The sequence below is a fragment of the Nicotiana attenuata genome, chromosome 10 (assembly GCF_001879085.1).
Source record: "Nicotiana attenuata strain UT chromosome 10, NIATTr2, whole genome shotgun sequence".
NCBI classification, from domain to species: Eukaryota; Viridiplantae; Streptophyta; class Magnoliopsida; order Solanales; family Solanaceae; genus Nicotiana; species Nicotiana attenuata.
In genome coordinates this window covers 23,006,343-23,019,019 of record NC_031998.1, presented here as the reverse complement: position 1 = coordinate 23,019,019, position 12,677 = coordinate 23,006,343, and the positions used below count along the sequence as shown (strand labels likewise).

Below are 12,677 nucleotides of genomic sequence, written 5' to 3'. Positions count from 1 at the left end.
ACATAAGAAAAACGAGCGAAAAACAACCCAAACCTTTCCGAAACTCACCTGAATCCCTCGAGACCCCATATGAATATACCAGCAAGTCCCATAACATAACACGAAATTACTCCAGGCCTCATCACGCATAACAAAATTGAAACGACGAAACGCACCTCAAATGAAATTTAATGAACTTCCGAACTTTCGGCTTACAAAAACTTGCACCGAACCATATTAAATCAACTCGGAATGAAATCAAATTTTTCATACAAGTCCTAATACATCATACGCTACTCATGCCCCAAACTACTGAGCAAAGTGTAAATGCTTAAAATGACCGGTCGGTTCGTTACAAAAGTACGAAGACCTGTGTATTAAGCCGGATGTGGAACTACCGAAGGGTTACAAACCTTCCAAGTTCAAAATGTTCGATGGGACTGGTGATCCGAAAGTACATCTGAGAAAGTATTGTGACAAGCTTGTAGGAGTAGGCCAGAATGAACAAATCCGCATAAAACTGTTCATGTGAAGCCTTACAGAAGATGCCTTGTCTTGGTATATCAGTCAAAACCCAAATAAGTAGGTTAGTTGGGTGCGTATGGCGCCAGACTTCATGGATATATTCAGGTTCAACACGGAAAATGTGCCAGACATTTTCTACATTCAAAACCTCAAAAAGAAGCCGACAGAAAGCTTCCGCGAGTATGCTACTTGTTGGAGATCAGAAGCCGCAAAGGTAAGGCCAGCACATGAAAAAGAACAAATGAACATGTTTTTTGTTAGAGTTCAAGACCCGCAGTATTATGAAAGGTTGATGGTTATTGAAAATCACAGAATCTCCGACATCATCACGTTAGGAGAAAGGATAGAAGAAGTAATTAAGAATTGGATGGTAACCAATTTCGAGGCACTGCAGGCCACGAATAAAGCTTTGCAATCAGGAGGTATTTCAAAAAAGAAGTAGGTGTCGTGATTGTAGCCCAGGGTCCTAAGTCTCCTCTCACATATCAACCCTCACCCCCAGATACCAACCGCCTGCTACCACCTACCATGCCTATAATACTCAACCTGCATATTACCATTCACCACCACCTACCCGCCAAAACTACTAGAAGCCACGACCAAATTTAGACCATAGACCACCTAGACAATTACCCCAATTGCTGAACCCATAAACCAACTGTACGAGAGACTGAAGGCCGCTGATTATGTTACTCCCATCCCTGATGTTGTTATGGAAAATTCCTCCCAATGGATTAACCCCAACAAAACATGTGCTTATCATTCAGGCATGAATGGTCACACCATCAATGAGTGCCTCACGTTGAATGACAAGATTCAAATGCTAATCGACACTAAGGTCATACAGGCAAAGGAAGCTGCACCAAATGTTCGTAACAATCCTTTCTCGGATCATAGAGGTGAATGAGTAAATGTTATAGAGACTGACGAAGAATGGGATCAAGAGGGGTCCACCGGACTCATTCGAGAGGGAGATGCTCCTAAAATATCTCCGGTCACCGTCACACCAGTTGCGGGTAGACCCAAGCGCCATTTGAAGTCGAGATAACTACACCTTTCACTGTGATGGTAGCTCCCACACCATCCTACAAGTCTGAGCCATCTCATGGGACTATGTTGCATATTCAAGAAGAATAGAAAAGGCAAAAATGGAGGAAACAGGTGCGGCACAAGGTATGACTAGAACTGGAAGAGTTTATACACCTGAGAATTGTGAGGCCTCGTAGAAATTTTGGGCTCAAAGCCTAGTAACTTGTGGTGTCGACTCCGAATATGTGTTAGGAATGTGTAGAAAGGCTCGCCGCGGTTCGGACCCTTGGTATTGATCTAAGCTTTTTTAAAAAAAAAAAATCAAAAGAACAAATTTTCCAGAAAAATGTCATTCTGCGGTCCAGAATGCGGTCGCAGATCTAGTATGCGGACTGCATTTCTACCGCATAGTGAAACAGTGGTCAGTCAAATTTGAGGTAAAAAATGCGGTCTATTATGCGATCGCATAACCAATATGCGGACCGCATTTCTGCCGCATAAATTCCTCAAGGATTTGTGAAGGTCAGTTCTGCGGTGCATAATGCGACCGCATAACAGGAATGCAGACCGCATTCCTGTCGCAGACCCAAACGGACCCCTCAGAGTTTTGGGGCACTTTTGCGGCCCAATCTGCGGACCGCATTTCGATTATGCGATCGCAGAATGCGACCGCAGATCTTGCTCGAGCTTCTATTTTTCCAAATTTTAAAACCCGACCCCTTTGTAATAAAACACCCAACCCCTCATTCCTTAACGATCTTCTGCACAAAATAAGAGAGAGGAAGAGAGGGTCTTGAGAGAGAAAGTCATCTTCTCCAAAAATTTGATTCTTCAAAACTATCCAGGCCGGGGAATTTCAAGCTTATCTTCATCCCCCTTTTCTTGAAGGTAAAATCCCTAACCCTTTTAATTGGATTTCTGGTTTAAACTAAGGGGGGAGTCTCATGCATTGGCTCATGGAAATAATGGTTGAACTCATACATGAATGCCTTTCTATAACCTAAAACCTAGTAGGAGTAATTGGGTGGGAGCAAAGACTTGTGCAAGGAAGGGGTTAATAGCCTAAATATGTTCGGGTAGTGATTTTGAACCTTGAATTCTAAGCTATGTGTATTAATTTGTGCACTATATTGACGTTGCTAGATTTTTGGTGAATTGGAAGTAGAAATTAAAAAGGAATTTAGCTCCAGGTATGTATGGCTAACTTTAACCTTTGTAAAATCGCCATGTTTGGTGTCCAAATACTTGGTATGTGATATCTTCATGGATTAGTTGTGAAGTTAAACTCCTGTAAGTAGTATATGTTTACTTGTGTGAACCATTTGTGAATTCATTTAAATATTGTGCCTTAAACGTTGTTGGTTAAGACGTACGATATGATTGTGCAAGTAAATGGCAATAAACCAAGTTGTGATTGTGAATGTGTTATGCGGTAAGAACTGTGGAATAAATGATGGAAAGGAATCGAAATTGGTGAAATTGAGATAACTGTGGTAACATCCTTTGTGGCTAGTTGTGGAAAATTATTGTTGTGATTTAAATGGTACAACGGGCTGTTGAAAAAGATGGAAATGGCATTGATAGTCATATAAACCTTGTGTGAGCTGTGTTGTTGTTCCTTGAGATGTGTTGTTGTTGTTATTGGGATTTGTTGTTGTTGTTCCTGAAACTTGTTGCTGTTCTCCTTGTAAATTGTTGTTGTTGTGGTATTGTTTGTGAATTGTGATTGCTCGATGGGATCGGGTTGCGCGCCGCAACACGAAGTAATAAGGTGTGGGTTGTGGTGATAAGGGTGGCTGAGGTATTAAGGGTGGCTGAGGTAATAAGGATGGAAAGTGATCGATATCGCTATTGAAATGAAATATGAGAGCATTGTGAAATTTAAAATGTGGAAATGATGAAGGGGAAAAGGAGAGATTGTCAACTTGTTTGCCTTGATTGTTTTCCTTGTGTGTATTCAATTGTTGTTTCCCTCTATTGTTTGATACTTGTGTATGGTTTGAGGTTACTCAGGGTAAAGTTTGTTATACATACCAGTACAATTCAAATGTACTGACGTCCCTTTTGTCCGGGGGCGCTACATTCGTGTTATGATTGTAGGTGGATCCGTAGCAGGTACTCCAGCCCACCGATCGTAGCTCCCCCTTCGTCTTCCATCAGCTTTTTGGTGAGCCCCTTTCCTCTCGGGGCCCTGCGTGGCTCAGGCCGCTTTGTTTCCGGAGTTTTATTTTATTTTGTGTAAGGTATAGCCGGAGCCTTGTTACCGACAAATACTGTATTATCCTGTTGTACTTTTAGAGGATCCGTAGACAGTAGATGTGGGTTAAGAACTCGTGTAAATCTATGTTCATGTGTTGGGCAAAGAATTTGTAATTTCATTAACTATTATGTACGTATGTATGTTTTGCAAAAAGGTGTTCTAAATTATTTATATGGCTAATTCTTGGAATATTGAGTGAGGAAAACATGGGCTAACACGTGGGTTAGGAAAGGCACCCAGGTCCGCTAGACTGGGGCTACCCGGTCGGGCGCCGGTCTTGTCCCTCGGTTTGGGGCGTGACAAACTTTGTATCGGAGCCTAAGGTTTTAAGGAGTCCTAGGATGTCTCGGAGCCGTGTCTAGTAGAGCCCTACTTATCGGTGTGAAGTCAACCACATCAATAAGTGGGGGGCTGCATGGACATTTAGGAAATTTCCCACTTCTTTGTTATTCTGTATCGTGCGGTGAAGTGAAATGTGTAAGTATCTATGTCTAACCCGTGCTTTGTTCCGAATTTTTCAGTAATGACACCTAAGAAGAGAGCTAGACTCGGCCTTGGGGCCAATGCCACCCCGAGTGAGGCTGTGAATCATGTACCTGATGCCGTGGGTGAGAGTGACTCCCCAGCCTTGAACCTACCTGGCCCGTCTGGCCTAGACAAGCATGTTCCTGTTCCTGTAACGGCAGAGGGTGCCACCATCCCTCCCGCCGATATTCCTGGTTCTGGCACCATTCCAGCTCCTGGTCCCGAGACTTCTAATGTGGACCTTAGGGGAGCATCCGTATGTTGACCCAGTTAGTGGCCGCTCAGGCCCAGAGATCACAGGATGCCCCTACATCTTCTAGCGGACAGGGAGATCCAGCCAGTTCCAGAGTTAACCAGTTTTTGCAGCTAACCCCTCCAGAGTTCTCAGGCACAGACCCAAAGGCCGATCCGCAGGAATTTCTTGATGAAATGTATAAGACCCTCCGAGTGATGAAAGCTTCAGAGACGGAGGGAGTTGAGTTGTAATCATACAGGTTGAGGGGAGCAGCTTATTCATGGTTCGAGATGTGGGAGGACTCCCGTGGGAAGGGAGGACCTCCGACCAGATGGGATGAGTTTGTAGATGCGTTCATGGACCAGTTCTTGCCTGCTGAGACAATAGCAGCCCGTGCCATTGAGTTTGAGACCCTCAAGCAGGGCAGTATGAGTGTTTGGGAGTACCACATGGAGTTCCTGAGATTGTCCAAGTATGCTCCTCTGTTAGTGTCGACCATGGCAGCTAGAGTTCGGCGATTTGTTCAGGGCCTTAGTCCCTTGGTAGTGAATGAGGCCGCTACAGCGGCCTTACACTCGGATATGAACTATGGAAAGATTGTGGGATTCGCTCAGACCACAGAGGCTAGGAAGTTGAAGATTCGGGCGGAAAGGGAGAATAGCAGCAGGGCCCGATCAGCGGGCCACTCAGGGAGATCAGCTCATGGGAGAGGGTCGTCAGGTCCGTCCCAGTCATATGCTCAATCCTCAGCGAGCGCACCACCATCTCTGCATAGTTATCAACAGAGCGGCCGCGTGAGACCAGGTTCAGACAGTAGGAGGCCCCATCAGCCCGGTCGTTCAAGAGGGAGATCACTGCAGCAGGGGAGGGCTCCATGCCCCAAGTGTGGGAGATTTCATACAGAGACTTGCTACTTGGATATCCTGGTGTGTTTCAGATGCGGGGTGAGAGGTCATATTCAGCGAGACTGTCGTGTGCCCAGTCAAGGGATGGGTAGGGGATCTGCTCAGTCCTCCGGTTCTTCAATCGCTACATCATCTGTACATCATCCAGCCCCGGCAGGACGTGGTACAGTTAGGGGTGGAGCTCGTGGTAGAGGTGGACCCAGCCGGTTCTATGCTTTGAGTGGTCGCCAAAGTGCAGAGGCTTCTCCAGACGTGGTTACAGGTATCTTGTCTGTTCAGGCCATTGATTGTTATGCTCTTATTGATCCGGGATCCTCTTTGTCTTATGTCACCCCATTCATTGCTTCAAGCTTTGGTATAGAACCCGAACAGCTTCATGTGTCGTTCTCTGTATCGACTCCGGTTAGTGATTCCATTACAGCCGCGTGAGTTAATAGGAATTGTGTTGTCACGGTATGTGGTCGCGTTACCACGGTCGATCTTATCGAGCTCGGAATTGTGGATTTTGATGTGATTATGGGGATGGACTGGCTTTATTCGTGCTTTGCTAAACTTGACTGCCGAACGAGAGTCATGAGGCTCGAGTTCCCTAACGAGCCTGATACTGAGTGGAAGGGAAATGGTGTGGTGCCGAAAGGTAGGTTTATTTCCTACCTTAAAGCTTCAAAGATGATTAAGAAGGGGTGTATCTACCATTTGGTTCGGGTGGCGGACACCACTTCAGAAGTGTCTACCCTCGAGTCCGTGCCAGTCGTGAAAGAGTTTCTTGAAGTATTTCCGGATGAGCTTCCAGGGATTCCGCCAGATAGTGAGATTGATTTCGGGATTGATGTATTGCCTGATACGCAACCAATATCTATTCCACCCTACAGAATGGCTCCACCAGAGTTAAGTGAGTTAAAGGAACAACTAAAGGACTTGTTAGAGAAGGGGTTCATACGGCCGAGTGTGTCGCCGTGGGGTGCTCCGGTTCTGTTTGTCAGGAAGAAGGATGGGTCGCTTCGAATCTGTATTGATTATCGACAGCTCAACAAAGTCACAATAAAAAATAAGTATCCTTTACCTCGGATATATAATTTGTTCGACCAATTGCAAGGTGCAAGATTCTTCTCCAAAATTGATCTTCGGTCAGGATATCACCAATTAAAGATTAGGGAGCAGGATATTCCCAAGACCGCTTTCAGAACCCGCTATGGTCACTTTGAATTCTTGGTCATGTCTTTTGGGTTAACCAACGCCCCGGCAGCTTTTATGGATCTTATGAATCGGGTCTTCAAGCCATTTTTAGACTCCTTCGTGATTGTTTTCATTGACGACATCCTTGTTTATTCGCGGAGCCGGGAGGATCATGCCTATCACCTCAGGGCAGTTTTGCAGACTCTTCATCAGCACCAATTGTATGCTAAATTTTCAAAATGTGAGATTTGGTTGGAGTCCGTTGCCTTTTTGGGCCACGTTGTCTCAAGTAAAGGGATTCAGGTAGACCCCCAGAAAATCACAGCAGTAAAAGATTGGCCTAGACCCACGACCCCGGCGGGGATTCGTAGCTTCTTGGGTTTAGCAGGGTATTACCGGAGGTTTGTGGAGGGGTTCTCTACCCTCGCCTCCCCATTGACCAAATTGACGCAGAAAGCAGTTAAGTTCTAATGGTCCGACGGTTGCGAGAAAGTTTTCAGGAATTGAAGACAAGGTTGACCTCGGCACCGATATTTGCTTTTCCAGAAGGCACGGAAGGATTTGTGGTTTACTGTGATGCCTCCAGGGTTGGTTTAGGGTGTGTATTGATGCAGCATGGGAAGGCTCTAGCGTATGCTTCAAGGCAACTGAAGAATCACGAGAAGAACTATCCGACGCATGATTTGGAGCTTGCAGCAGTTGTGTTTGCTTTGAAAATATGGCGGCATTATCTTTATGGGGTCCATATGGATGTATTTTCAGACCACAAGAGCCTCCAGTACTTGTTCAAGCAAAAAGAATTGAATTTAAGGCAGCGGCGCTGGTTAGAATTGCTCAAGGATTATGACATGAACATTTTGTACCATCCAGGGAAGGCGAACGTGGTGGCCGACGCTCTCAGTCGAAAATCCATGGGTAGTTTGGCTCATTTGGGAGTGGATCGAAGGCCCTTGGCTCGGGAGGTTTATCGATTGGCCAGTTTAGGGGTTTGCATTTCGACATCAGACGAGGGGAATGTTATGGTGCATAATGGAGCAGAATCGTCACTCGTAGCGGAAGTTAAGGAAAAGTAGTTTATCGATCCAGCATTGGCTCAAATGAAAGAAGCAGTTTTAAATAACAAGACTTCGGCATTTTCACTCAGCAGCGAAGATGGTGTTTTGCGGTGTCAAGGTAGATTATGTGTTCCGGATGTCGATAAGCTTCGGGAGAGGGTAATGGCAGAGGCTCATAGTTCCAGGTATTCCGTGCGTCCAGGTTCTACAAAAATGTATCATGATCTCAATGAGGTTTATTGGTGGAACGGTATGAAGAGGGGTGTGGCGGACTTTGTATCTAAGTGTCCGAATTGTCAGCAAGTGAAGGCCGAGCATCAGCGGCCCGGTGGGCTAACTCAGCTTATGGAAATACCGATGTGGAAATGGGAGATGATTAACATGGATTTCGTGGTGGGGTTACCTCGCAATCAGCACAAATTCGACTCAATTTGGGTAATAGTGGATCTACTCACCAAATCAGCTCACTTCTTGCCAGTCAACTCCGCCAACACTGCAAAGCAATATGCTAAGTTGTATATCAAGGAGATAGAAAGGCTCCATGGCATGCCACTTTCTATTATCTCGGATCGGGGGGCCCAGTTCACGGCAAAATTTTGGAAGAAATTTCAGCAAGGTTTAGGTACTCAGGTAAATCTCAGCACAGCTTTCCATCCGCAAACTGACGGTCAGGCCGAGCGGACTATTCAGACGCTTGAAGATATGTTGCAAGCTTGTGTCTTGGATTTCAAAGGTAATTGGGATGATCACTTGCCACTTATAGAATTTGCTTACAATAACAAATTTCATGCTAGCATCCAAATGGCCCCATTTGAGGCATTGTACGGAAGAAGGTGTAGGTCTCCGGTTGGGTGGTTCGAAGTGGGTGAAGCAGAACTGATTGGGCCAGACCTTGTGCACCAGGCTATGGAGAAGGTTAAATCATTCAGGAAAGGACGAAAACTGCTTAGAGTCGCCAAAAGTCTTATGCGGACGTTCGTCGAAGGGAATTGAAATTTCAAGTTGATGATTGGGTGTACTTAAGGGTATCTCCTATGAAGGGAGTCATGAGATTCGGGAAGAAAGGGAAGCTGAGTCCTAGATATGTCGTACCTTATCGGATCATTCAAAGGATAGGGCAGGTGGCCTATTGGTTGGAATTGCCTCCCGAAATGTCATTAGTGCACCCGGTGTTCCATGTGTCCATGTTGAAGAAAGTGGTTGGAGTCCATCCACCATCGTGCCTGTCGAGACTATCGAGGTTAATGAAGAGTTGTCGTATGAAGAAGTTCCTGTTGCCATTCTTGATAGACAAGTCCGTAAGTTGAGAAATAAGGAAGTTGCCTCAGTTAAGGTGTTATGGCGAAGTCAACAAGTTAAGGAAGCCACGTGGGAAGCGGAGAAAGAAATGAAAGAGAAATATCCCCATCTGTTTGATCAAGTCTAGAATAAATTATGTGACCTTTCTATCTCTAATACAACTATAATTGTGTCCAAATTGATTCCCTCCTAAATGCTAGTGAAGTTCCTCTAGTTGTGCAAGACTTATAGGTGTTTTGGTTGTTTTAAGTCCTGCGAACATCTCTTTGGTAAATGAAAATTTTATAAAGACTCTTGTGTTAAGTAATCAACTGATAGTAGTGTAGATTAGTAATGAGTTACTTGTATGCATATAATATGTTGATGTAGTTAAATTATGTGAAACTCATCGAAATAACTGATTCATAAGCAAAGAGTATCAAGTGATCAAATGTGTGCAATTGTTAAGGTAGGAAATTGTATGACAGTTGTGGGGAGGGTTGTAATTCAGTAATGAGGCTTGGAAATTGTGTTTCGGGGGCCCTCTGTCAGGTGGAGATGTTCTAATTACAAAGGAAACTCTGGCAAAATTTTTCTAAAAATATGGGAAATAGTGAAAAGTATAGGAATCTGCGTAACATGTTTTCAAAACCAACTGATCTCTGAAATACTGAAAGGTTTGGGATGGGTCCTCATTCGGGGACGAATGATTTTAAGTGGGGGAGGATGTGAGGCCCCGTAGAAAATTTGGGCTCAAAACCTAGTAACTTGTGGTGTCGGCTCCAAATATGTGTTAGGAATGTGTAAGCTCGCCGCGGTTCGGACCCGTGGTATTGATCTAAGCTTTTTTTTAAAAAAAAATCAAAAGAATCAATTTTCCAGAAAAATGTCATTCTGCGGTCTAGAATGCGGTCGCAGATCTTGTATGCGGACCGCATTCCTACCGCATAGTGAAACAGTGGTCAGTCAAATTTGAGGTCAAAAATGCGGTCTATTATGCGATCGCATAACCAATATGCGGACCGCATTTCTGCCGCACAAATTCCTCAAGGATTTGTGAAGGTCAGTTCTGCGGTGCATAATGCGACCGCATAACAGGAATGCGGACCGCATTCCTGTCGCAGAACCAAACAGACCCCTCAGAGTTTTGGGGCACTTCTGCGGCCCAATCTGCGGACCGCATTTCGATTCTGCGATCGCAGAATGCGATCGCAGATCTTTCTCGGGCTTCTATTTTTCTAAATTTTAAAACCCGACCCCTTTGTAATAAAACACCCAACCCCTCATTCCTTAACGATCTTCTGCACAAAATAAGAGAGAGGAAGAGAGGGTCTTGAGAGAGAAAGTCATCTTTCCCAAAAATTTGATTCTTCAAAACTATCCGGGCCGGGAAATTTCAAGCTTATCTTCATCCCCCTTTTTTTGCAGGTAAAATCCCTAACCCTTTTTATTGGATTTCTGGTTTAAACTAAGGGGGGGGAGTGTCATGCATTAGTTCTTGGAAATAATGGTTGAACTCATACATGCATGCCTTTCTATAACCTAAAACCTAGTGGGAGTAATTGGGTGGGAGCAAAGACTTGTGCAAGGAAGGGGTTAATAGCCTAAATATGTTTGGGTAGTGATTTTAAACCTTGAATTCTAAGCTATGTGTATTAATTTGTGCACTATATTGACGTTGCTAGATTTTTGGTGAATTGGAAGTAGAAATTAAAAAAGAATTCAGCTCTAGGTATGTATGACTTACTTTAACCTTTGTAAAATCGCCATGTTTGGTGTCCAAATACTTGGTATGTGATATCTTCATGGATTAGTTGTGAAGTTAAACTCCTGTGAGTAGTATGTGTTTACTTGTGTGAGCCATTTGTGAATTCATGTAAATATTGTGCCTTAAACGTTGTTGGTTAAGACGTCCGATATGATTGTGCAAGTAAATGGCAATAAACCAAGTTGTGATTGCGAATGTGTTATGCGGTAAGAACTGTGGAATAAATGATGGAAAGGAATCGAAATTGGTGAAATTGAGATAACTGTGGTAACATCCTTTGTGGCTCGTTGTGGAAAATTATTGTTGTGATTTAAATGGTACAACGGGCTGTTGAAAAAGATGGAAATGGCATTGATAGTCATATAAACCCTGTGTGAGCTGTGTTGTTGTTCCTTGAGATGTGTTGCTGTTGTTATTGGGATTTGTTGTTGTTGTTCCTGAAACTTGTTGCCGTTCTCCTTGTAAATTGTTTTTGTTATGGTATTGTTTGTGAATTGTGATTGCTCGGTGGGATCGGGTTGCGCGTCGCAACACGAAGTAATAAGGTGTGGGTTGTGGTGATAAGGGTGGCCGAGGTATTAAGGGTGGCCGAGGTAATAAGGGTGGAAAGTGATCGATATCGCTATTGAAATGAAATATGAGAACATTGTGAAATTGAAAATGTGGAAATGATGAAGGGGAAAAGGAGAGATTGTCAACTTGATTGCCTTGATTGTGTTCCTTGTGTGTATTCAATTGTTGTTTCCCTCTATTGTTTGATACTTGTGTATGGTTTGAGGTTACTCAGGGTAAAGATTGTTATACATACCAGTACAATTCAAATGTACTGACGTCCCTTTTTTCCGGGGGCGCTACATTCGTGTTATGATTGTAGGTGGATCCGTAGCAGGTACTCCAGCCCACCGATCGTAGCTCCCCCTTCGTCTTCCATCAGCTTTTTGGTGAGCCCCTTCCTCTCGGGGCCCTGCGTGGCTCAGGCCGCTTTGTTTCCGGAGTTTTATTTTATATTTTGTAAGGTATAGCCGGAGCCTTGTTACCGGCAAATACTGTATTATCCTGTTGTACTTTTAGAGGATCCGTAGACAGTAGATGTGGGTTAAGAACTCGTGTAAATCTATGTTCATGTGTTGGGCAAAGAATTTGAAATTTCATTAACTATTATGTACGTATGTATGTTTTGCAAAAAGGTGTTCTAAATTATTTATATGGCTAATTCTTGGAATATTGAGTGAGGAAAACATGGGCTAACACGTGGGTTAGGAAAGGCACCCAGGTCCGCTTGACTGGGCTACCCGGTCGGGCGCCGGTCATGTCCCCCAGTTTGGGGCGTGACAAGAATTTGGGAGGAACAAGCAAGGAAGTTGTACTTAAGCCGCCTGTTGTCGAGACTAGCACTGACGACCTTTGGAGAAAGGTACAAGCGAGGGAGTACTCCGTTTTTGATTACTTGAACAAAACTCCCGCTCAGATATCCATCTTATCTTTGCTGTAAAACTCAGACACATACAGGAATGCTTTAATGAAGGTGTTGAGTGAAGCTTATCTACCCACCAACATCACCAGTGGGGAGATGGCTAACATGGTCGGACAAGTATTGGAGAGCCGTAAAATCACTTTCAATGAAGATGAATTACCACCAGAGGACTGAGTCAAAACAGGGCGCTACACAACACTGTGCAATTTGAAGATAAGATCATCACTAGGGTCTTGATAAATGGAGGTTCAAGTCTCAACATATGCCCATTGACTACTCTTAAGAGACTAGGTAAAGGCCTGCACGAGATACGGATGTCAAGCTGTTGGCCCAAGTTCAGATGACGTTTTGAAGATTGACAAATGAACTCAGTCATGGACCAGGTTCATCATGAGAGACACAGTGGCTATCTACTTATACATGCGAGATGCACGTGAAGAAGATAAGTCACAAGGATCAAGCAACAAT

The 12,677-nt window shown here is 44.2% G+C and overlaps 1 pseudogene; it reads left to right on the top strand.

Annotated features, from left to right (window-relative positions):
- On the top strand, positions 581-12,383 carry LOC109233646 (annotated as a pseudogene).